The sequence below is a fragment of the Rattus norvegicus genome, chromosome 19, assembly GCF_036323735.1.
Source record: "Rattus norvegicus strain BN/NHsdMcwi chromosome 19, GRCr8, whole genome shotgun sequence".
Classification (NCBI taxonomy): domain Eukaryota; kingdom Metazoa; phylum Chordata; class Mammalia; order Rodentia; family Muridae; genus Rattus; species Rattus norvegicus.
This window is the reverse complement of record NC_086037.1, coordinates 24,582,575-24,591,826: the sequence shown is the minus strand read 5'-3', so window position 1 is coordinate 24,591,826 and position 9,252 is coordinate 24,582,575. Positions and strand designations below refer to the sequence as shown.

General features: G+C 44.2%; 1 pseudogene; it reads right to left on the bottom strand.

Annotated features, from left to right (window-relative positions):
- Window positions 1–571: 571 nt before the first annotated feature.
- On the bottom strand, window positions 572–2,498 carry LOC134483274 (zinc finger CCCH-type antiviral protein 1-like; annotated as a pseudogene).
- Between the last annotated feature and the right edge of the window lie 6,754 nt (window positions 2,499–9,252).

The window sequence follows — 9,252 nt, the reverse complement described above, 5'->3', positions numbered from 1 at the left end:
GAAGGAGAGCCTGCACAGGGCCTTTAAGTAACTCTAAGCCCCAGCTTCCCCACAACCCCGTCCATCGATTTCTTTATTGGTGTGTTTTCATTAATACTCACTTTCTTCTTTGTGTGGAAAGAATGTGCACCATGTCAGTAAAGTGTGTGTGTGCGTTTGTGTTTGTGCATGTTCATGCATGAACTCACTATAAATTTTCATAAAATCACTCAGAAGTCCCTAGTGAAAACTGTCGAGGTGCAGGCAGACTCATGTTACTACTGTCTCATGGCACCTTGCAGGGAGCACTGAAATCGTGGGCTACTTTAATACAGTCTAAAACGAGGCTGTGCATGGTTTTCAGTGAAATTGTGACGTCATCCCCACTACAGAGAGCAGCAAAAGCTTCATGTATCACATGCTGCTGTTACCAAGGTGAGGCAAAGCCTCATCCCATAGAGAGTCTGGTAGGATTTGATGGCAGGAAATAAACTTAGAACTAAAATCAATCAATTACAAACAAAGAGAATGATACAAAGAGCCAAGCAAAGCAAGAGCTGGCTTTTTTTTTTTTTTTTGAGAAGATCCACAAGACAGACAAACCACAGAGCCTATATCTAAAGTACCAAATCAGAAATGAAAAGGGGGATATAACAAAGGACACTGAGTGAATTCAACAATCATTAGGGCTTACTTCAGAGGCCTTTACTACAGAAAAGTGAAAAATCTATTTGATACTGGTGATTTTTCTAACAGATAACAAATACCAAGTTAAATACAGATCTGGGAAGGTAATGAATAATTCCCATAAGAAAATAGATACAGTCATTAAAGGCTGCCACTCCAAAAATTAAAAATAATAATAATCAGGGCCACATGGCTTTAATGCATCCTTTCTACCAGACTTTTAATGAAGACCCAATAACAATAGTGCTTCAATTATTCCACTGAATTGAAAGAGAAGGAACATTGCCAAACTCCTTCCCTGAGTTTCTCCTTTTACCTAGAATTCCTGAGTCTGTTGCTTCTTCCATTGTCACCCCATCAATAGAACCATTTAAAATGGGATGTAATCGATGTCTGGAGCCTCATTCTTTCCCTTGACCTCCATGCGGTGTCCAGAAGGCATGCCTGTTCTCATGGACATGGATTCATCTCTTTTTGCTGCAGCAAGAAGAAAGCCAGCAGAGGAGGCAGGAGCTTACAAAGAATCAGTAGGATTTCTAGAAAAGAAGCATCCAGATCTCCATTCTCAGAAAACCCCTGGCTTGCTCTCATGTGACTGGGTCCTCAGACACCAGCAGCCTTAGATGAGACCAAGGAAAGCTGTGCAGAGTCCTGGGTCCCCAGGTTCTTGACCTCCTGAGTGACAGCTGTAGACAAGTCCTCCAGGGAATCCTTACAGCTGGTGACATCTGGACAAGGTGAACCAGATGCCAAAATGAGACATGGGAGAGAAATCCTAGGCTGTTTGGAAGGAATCAGTCTCTGCTTTTGCTTCTGTCTCTGTGTGCCCTGCTGCTATGATGTTCATGGGGAGCTCTCATGCCAGTGGGTCTCCTCCTAATGTGTTTGTTGTTGCAGATGTCCTGGATGTTCTGGACCCCATCAGAACTCAGCCCGTGCTCAGTCACGGAGGTCAGCACCTTCCTGTCCATCAGGTCATGAGACCTGAGACAGTTGAGGTAACGGCAGTTGGCCTGGGTGAAGTGCTCACAGACTTGGACTCTCTTGCATGGCTGTGGCTTCAAGCAGATCTGTTTGTGGCTGTCTCCTTTGTAGTAACTTTTGCAGGAGAAAAGCATTCCCCTGTACCAGGAAGAAGGCCGGCTCCTCTTGGTTAAGCCCAGAAAGCTCATGATTCTTCAGGACCTGGAAGCTCTGTTCCTAAAAACTTGGTGTGGATATTTGCAGAGGTTTCTCTGGGATTTTGCATAATGACTCTGTCCTAGAAGTTTGAGCTTGCAGAGGCTTGGGCAATCTGTAGCATGGTCCCTGGATGCACTTGAGATTGAAGCCACAGGCTTCAGTAGTAGCCGCCACCTACAGCGTGATCCCTGCCTGATCTCCAGTCTCCAATAGGAATAAGCAGTCTTGCCCAGCAGCTCATAGAGCTCTGCCTCTGGAGCCTGATCCTACTCTGCAGTTCCTTTAAGGTCATGCAGCCCCTGTGGGTCCACAGGATCTTGGTGATGAAACAGTCTGCCCCAGGATCCCCCATGGTGCACTATGGCTGCAGCTGCTCAGGCTTGTGAGCTGGACTCTGCTTCGTGGAGAAAGGAAACTGGAAAAGGGGATAACACATAAAATGGAAATGAAGAAAATAACCAGTAAAAATTAAAAGAATTAAAGTCATCATCTCAGGAGAATGAGTGGGAAGCCAGGTCCTTAAGCAGGCAGGTTCTCCACAACAATGCATGCTGGGTTCAAGACTGGACATGAGGTGCCCTGAGCTTGGGACTGCCAGGCTCCTACTGGGAAGAGAGCTTTCTTCTTCATTTCCGTAAGTCTCTCTAGTTTTCTTTTAAGGCTTGCATCTCATCATTGACTTTCCCAATGACCTTTTATGACAAGCCATTATGGTTAACAAGAATTAAGTAAGGGCTCATTGAGCTGTTGGTAGTTGGAGGTCTGGGGGAAGCCCTGGACAGAGAGATCTTGCCTGCCAGGGGTGGGATGTGCATGGTGGGAGGGACTAGTGGAGTGTCATTGGCCTCAGTATGCACAGGCTTGGGGCTGGTGCCTGGCTGCCTGGTGCGCCTCTGTGGCTACTTGGCCTGGGTCCCACCACAGATGCCCATGGTGGTTGCTGGCCAGTTGTGCTTGCTCTCCCTGTCCTCGGGGCTTCTGGCGGGGCTGACCACAGCCTTGAACATGGACAACCGTGGACAAAGTGGGCCGGAAATCGGAGGATCATGGGAGCATCTTCAACTTCCCCCTCCCCAAGCACTGGCAGTTGCAGCTGGAGGACAAGCCACTGTGAGTTTCCCCACATCCAGGCAGGTGTTCTGCACCACCAGGAGAGCAAGGGCAAGCACTGCTGCCACCAGTCCCACATGGGCAAGGCCTATTTGCTGACTGGCAGGGCTTCACTTTGCTCTGCCTGGCTCTGCTTTGCCTTGCTCTGCCTGTGGGCTCTCACTTCTTTGCCCAAAGACTGTTGAGATCCCGGCTTGCCTCACTTTTCAATAGGCACCTCTGTGAAGTGAGGAGAACCAAAGGGACAGAAGGCTGACCTGGCCCTGGAGACTTGTGTCTCCCCCTCCACCAAAGTGCTTTCCTCAGTTCTCCACTCTGGTTTTAGTTTGCAGGGATCCCAGCAGGTGGCAGGCTTTGCTGAGCCTCCCCTGTGAGAAGGGGACAGTGGTGGGACTTATGGTTGTGGGAAGTCTTTCAGGGAGATGCAGGCTTTCTCAAACTCTCCAACCATCCATCCAGTGCCCTCCCTGGTTCCCATTCCCTGTGTTTGTTGCGAAGTCACTTTTCGCTGTCCTGTGTGACTTTCCCTGCAGACTGGGCTCTCCTGCAGGAGAAGCTCTCACATGCTTCTTTAAAAGCCCCTGTTCCTCAGATCTAGATCAGCTGTGAAAACAGGCTTCTCCATGCCAGGGTGAGAGCTACCCCTCCCAGCTCAGAGCTGCAACACCATAGGATCCTCAGGCCCCAGTGCTGGGTGGGTCCCATGGAAGAGTTAGAGGAAAGCTTCCCTTCTGAGAAGTGACTTAACACAGAAGGTTCACAAGTGACAGTCAACCCCCAAGTATTTCTTCCAGGAGAAAGCACTCAGCTCTCCCCTTTAAACAGTTTAGGCTCCCACATGGCCCAGTTTTGTGATTGGGGAAGATTTTCTGGAGCTTAGTTGGCCAGTCAGAGTGGGGCTACATTCTTTTTTTTTTTTTCTTTATTAACTTGAGTATTTCTTATTTACATTTTGATTGTATTCTCTTTCCCGGTTTCCGGGCCAACATCCTCCTAACCCCCCCTCTTCTATATGGCTGTTCCCCTCCCCATCCTCCCTCCATTACCACCCTCCCCCCAACAATCACGTTCACTGGGGGTTCAGTCTTGGCAGGACCAAGGGCTTCCCCTTCCACTGGTGCTCTTACTAGGATATTCATTGCTACGTATGCAGTTGGAGCCCAGGGTCAGTCTTTGGGTAGTGGCTTAGTCCCTGGAAGCTCTGGTTGGTTGGAATTGTTGTTCATATGCGGTCTTAACCCCCTTGTGCTCTTTCAGTCCTTTCTAAGATTCCTTCAACGGGGGTACCGTTCTCAGTTCAGTGGTTTAATGATGGCATTCGCCTCTGTATTTGCTGTATTCTGGCTGTGTCTCTCAGGAGAGATCTACATCCAGTTCCTGTCAGCCTGCACTTCTTTGCTTCATCCATCTTATCTAATTGGGTGGCTGTATATGTATGGGCCACATGTGGGGCAGGCTCTGAATGGGTGTTCCTTCTGCCTCTGTTTTAATCTTTGCCTCTCTATTCCCTGCCAAGGGTATTCTTGTTCCTCTTTTAAAGAAGGGGTGAAGCATTTGCTTTTTGGTCATCCTTCTTGATTTTCATGTGTTCTGTGCATCTAGGGTAATTCAAGCATTTGGGCTAATAGCCACTTATCAATGAATGCATACCATGTGTGTTTTTCTGTGATTGGGTTACCTCACTCTGGATGATATTTTCCAGTTCTATGCATTTGCCTATGAATTTCATAAACTCATTGTTTTTGATAGCCGAGTAATATTCCATTGTGTAGATATACCACATTTTCTGTATCCATTCCTCTGTTGGGTTTTTTCCACCTTCTGGCTATTATAAATAAGGCTGCTATGAACATAGTGGAGCACGTGTCTTTTTTATATGTTGGGGCATCTTTTGGGTATATGCCCAAGAGAGGTATAGCTCAGTCCTCAGGTAGTTCAATGTCCAATTTTCTGAGAAACCTCCAACTGATTTCCAGAATGGTTGTACCAGTCTGCAATCCCACCAACAAAAGAGGAGTGTTCCTCTTTCTCTACATCCTCGCCAGCATTTGCTGTCACCTGAGTTTTTGATCTTAGCCATTCTCACTGGTGTGAGGTGAAATCTCAGGGTTGTTTTGATTTGCATTTCCCTTGTGACTAAAGATGTTGAGCATTTCTTTCGGTGTTTCTCAGCCATTCGGGTGGGATCATCCCAGGCAGGGAGAGGATCTGACTCTGCAGGCCTGGCCACCCTCTGCATTCTCCGAAAAATAATTTTTAGTCAGTTGTAAATCTGAAGTGAAACTTGTTTTTTGTCAACTCAAACGGTTGACATTTCAAGTCTCACACACCGTGTGAGAGACACACATTTATCCACAGGGGATTTGAACTTACTTCTATAGAAATGACTGTGGGCCAACAGAGGGAAAGAATTCTTGCCTTTAGCATTCTGTCTGTATCAGAGACTACATGGACTGGCTTCCTGGACAGACATGTCCAAGCAGACAGACATTGTAATGAGGGAAAACTTAGGCAAGAAATGACCTGGGGACAGTGATTTCAGATTGTGCCTTTAGCCAGGAATCTCTGTTGTCATTAAGGCAAGCAGTCTTGGGCCTGCCAAAACTTGCCAGTATTTCAGGGCTCTTACAACTGCTCCAGGCACTTCTGAGGTGAAAGCCTTTCATTAAAAAAAAAAAAGTTTATAGAGCAATATTTCTCAACCTGTGGGTGGCAACTGCTTCACAGAGATTGCATATCAGATACCTTGTACATTATGACTCATAAGAGTAGCAATATTATTTATGAAGTAGCAATGAAATAATTTTATGGAGGGGATCATCACATTATGAAGAGCTGTATTAAAGGGTTGCAGCAGTAGGACTGTTGAGAACCACTGCCATAGAAGCTGACACATGGGAGCTGACTCCTCAGCTGAGTAGAGAACCACAACAAGGGATACTGTGTCCCACCCTAGAACCCAGAGGCAGAATCTATCCCAGGAGTCTGTGGGCTCACCTTGTCTTAAATTCTCCCAGGGTCAAGAATAGCATTGATCATCACAGCAGAATCAGCTTGCACAGCCCACATCAGGCCCATGGCTTCCCTTTACAGAGAAGGATGTGGGTCTGAGTGACAGCCAGTGAGACTGAGGGGACCCTGATACTCATTTGCTTTGAGCTGTGGTTTCTTCACCTGTAAAATGGGGGTGTTTCTGCTGAATTGGGTTGTAGTGGAGATTAACAGAACATACAACCTGCTCAGTGTCTGCCTGGCATGGACCCTGCTGGTTAAATGGAAGCTGTCGATGGTGACGAGATTAAAAGCAGAATTTCTAGCCAGATAGTGTTAGTTGTGGGGCGCCATACAAGTGTTCTAAGCATTTTCTGATTCTAAGACCGCCTCACCTTACAACCTAAGGCTCTTGCTTTAAATTTTAAAAAAAGAATAAATATAAAATACCAATATGAAAAAATCATAATCAGAAATGAGCTAATTCCTGTGAAGTCATTTAGCTTTACATTTTCTGCTTCTATTTCCAAGGCATCTAGAGTAGCACTATCCGAGATCCTAAAGCCTTCTATTATGGTGCTACCCATTCATTCCTCTCTCCTTGAGGACTTCTCAGGTGACTTACCAGAATCAGATGGCTTTTAAGATTGTTCCCATCAGGTGCGATCTCTTTGTCCATGGGCCTTGCCCAAAGCTGCAGGGCCAACCTGTTGTTTTACAATCCAAAATTCCAGACATTAATTTTACCAATGAAGTTTCAGGAGTCAGATGCTGAAGTCAAGTAAAGCTCCCAACTGTCTTTCCTGATTCACTGACCTCCCAGAAGAAGAGCAGTCCTGTTCCCTCTGAAAACTTTCTTAATAATCCTTTAACTCAAAAACTTTCCATTGGTTTAGTTATCTAGATTTCCTTTCACGTTGTGTCTTGATCTGCTGGACCTAAGTGCACTTTTTACCTTTGCCATAAATGTGTGTGGTAGGTGAGCCATACCGTAATTAAGTCCATGTTTACATGAATAAACAACTCTTGCTTTAAATGTCTGTGCCATGGCCCTGCTATACCACACACTAGTTTTTCAGTAAATAATACATTCTTGGAGATCACAGTGTGATCAAATATTTTGTAACATGACTTAGTAACGTTCCCTCGATTTTATAAATCAATTTCTTTGACGAGGATTCTGGGTGTTGTCTGTCAGGTCTGAGTGCATCATCTTGGGAATCCCAAGGAACATCAAACTTGGGCTTTTGAAACTGTTGCATATGGCCAACCCGGAGCAAAAACCACCCAGGAATCTACTGATACTTGACACACATTAATTCACCTGCCTTTTTCATATAGTTTATGGCAAGAGGTCACCATTCTTGACCTTGTTTCATTATAAAACGTGGTACTAGATGTAAGAGTTGGGGTCAAGGAGATCACCCCACAAATCACAAAATACCCATCTCAGATAACCATGTATGGTTTATTGAATTCAAAACATCCATGAATTTCAGGACAGAATTAAAAGTCCAAACCTAAGGATAATAGAATAGAAGAGAATTTAGATTTCCAGTTTACAGGTCCAGTAAGCATATTCAGTAAATCATAGCAGAAAACATCCATAAGGTAAAGAAAGAAAAGACCATGAGGGTACAACAAGCCTACAATATGCCAATTTAATCATACCAGAAACAATTCCTCCATTAACATAATAATTAAAACACTGAATGCACAGATCAAAGAAAGATCATTAGAAGGGGTAAGGTATAAATAACCAGTAACAAATAAGTTCAGACCTATCTGAATTACACCAGACTTCTCAACAGAGACTCCAAAAGCCAGAAAATCTTGGGCAGATGTAATGCGGACCAAGGATCCTATACCCAGCATAATTCTCAATCACCATAAATGGAGAAACCAAAATATTTCATGACAAAACCAAATTTAAACAATATTTTTCTCTAAGAAAGCACAACAGAGGATTGTAGTAGGGAAACTCCAAGACAATGAGCTAAATTATACCCAAGAAAAACCAAGAAATAAATCATCTCTCAATAATTTCAAAAAATGAAGCACACAATCACCATTTCACCCATAACCAGAAAAAGAAGAGAAAGCAGCAACTATTGGTCTTTAATATCTAACCAGACCCTCTGTCACCAATCCCCCAGCTCCTAGGGAATAAACTGCCAGCCAAAGTATATACAGGGTCTATGGTTCTAGGTAACTGTGTAGAAGGGGACTGATTTAAGTGGCACCTATGTGGTGGGAGGCCATTGACTACGCTGAGGCCTGTTGCCCACCAAAAGTAGATGCTGGAGTTGTGAGGTGGGAATGGATATATGTAGGTGGGGGAACACTGTCATATAGGCAAAGCTGAGCAGAAATAGGATGTAAGATATGATGAGGGGAGTGTGGAAAGCAGGACAACAGTTGAAATGTAAATAAATAAAAAAACCAATTAATAAAAAAATAGCCAAAAATAAAATAAAAAGTGAAAAGGTAAAAGAAAACTTACACCAAAACAAAACAAAAGAAATCCTTGTAGTGGATTGGCCTAATTCTGCTTGTATTTTAATGCTAATATGTAGAACTCAAGACTGATTAACCTCCAAAAACTGACCCTGCTCCCAGTTAACTGTGATTATAAAGAAGCCAACAGCCAACAGCTGCACAGCAGAGAGATGTGGGGGGTGGGGGGAGCTTTGAGGGCTTTGCTAGAGAGGATCATGAGGAGGGAAGAAGGATGAAGAAGCTGACAGAGAATAAAGGAAGAACATGTGTGATGGAGAGGAGAGAGGAAGAGGACAGCAGCCATGGTTAAGGGAGAGGAGAGCCTGGTCCTGAGGGCTGTCCAAGTGCAACAAAGAGCAGCCAAGATGCTACACAGTCAGTAAGAGTTGAGCGTTATTGTTTGGAAAGTAGATCTGATGCCATGGAGGGCAGGCAGCTGCCCAGCTACTGTGCTGATTAAGGCATATGATGAATAAATTTACAAAATATGTATAACCAGTAAGGAGCTCTATAGAGGATCCTAAAAGGAATACTTTAGTTTGAAGAGAAGGATAAAATACCAGAGGAAACAGGAAATAATTTAACAAAACTAGAACAGTCAATCAAAAGAAGCCAATAAAACCCACAAAAATTAACAAAATTAAATACATAGGTTTAAATAATATTTGCACGTTACTAAACTCAATTCCCCAGTAAACAGACATACATTTAGCCAGAAACAGGATCACCATCATGAGAGATGTAGAGGATATACTAGGGAAACAGACCTAAGACACAGGTCCCTATAGCAATTCTATGCAGTTT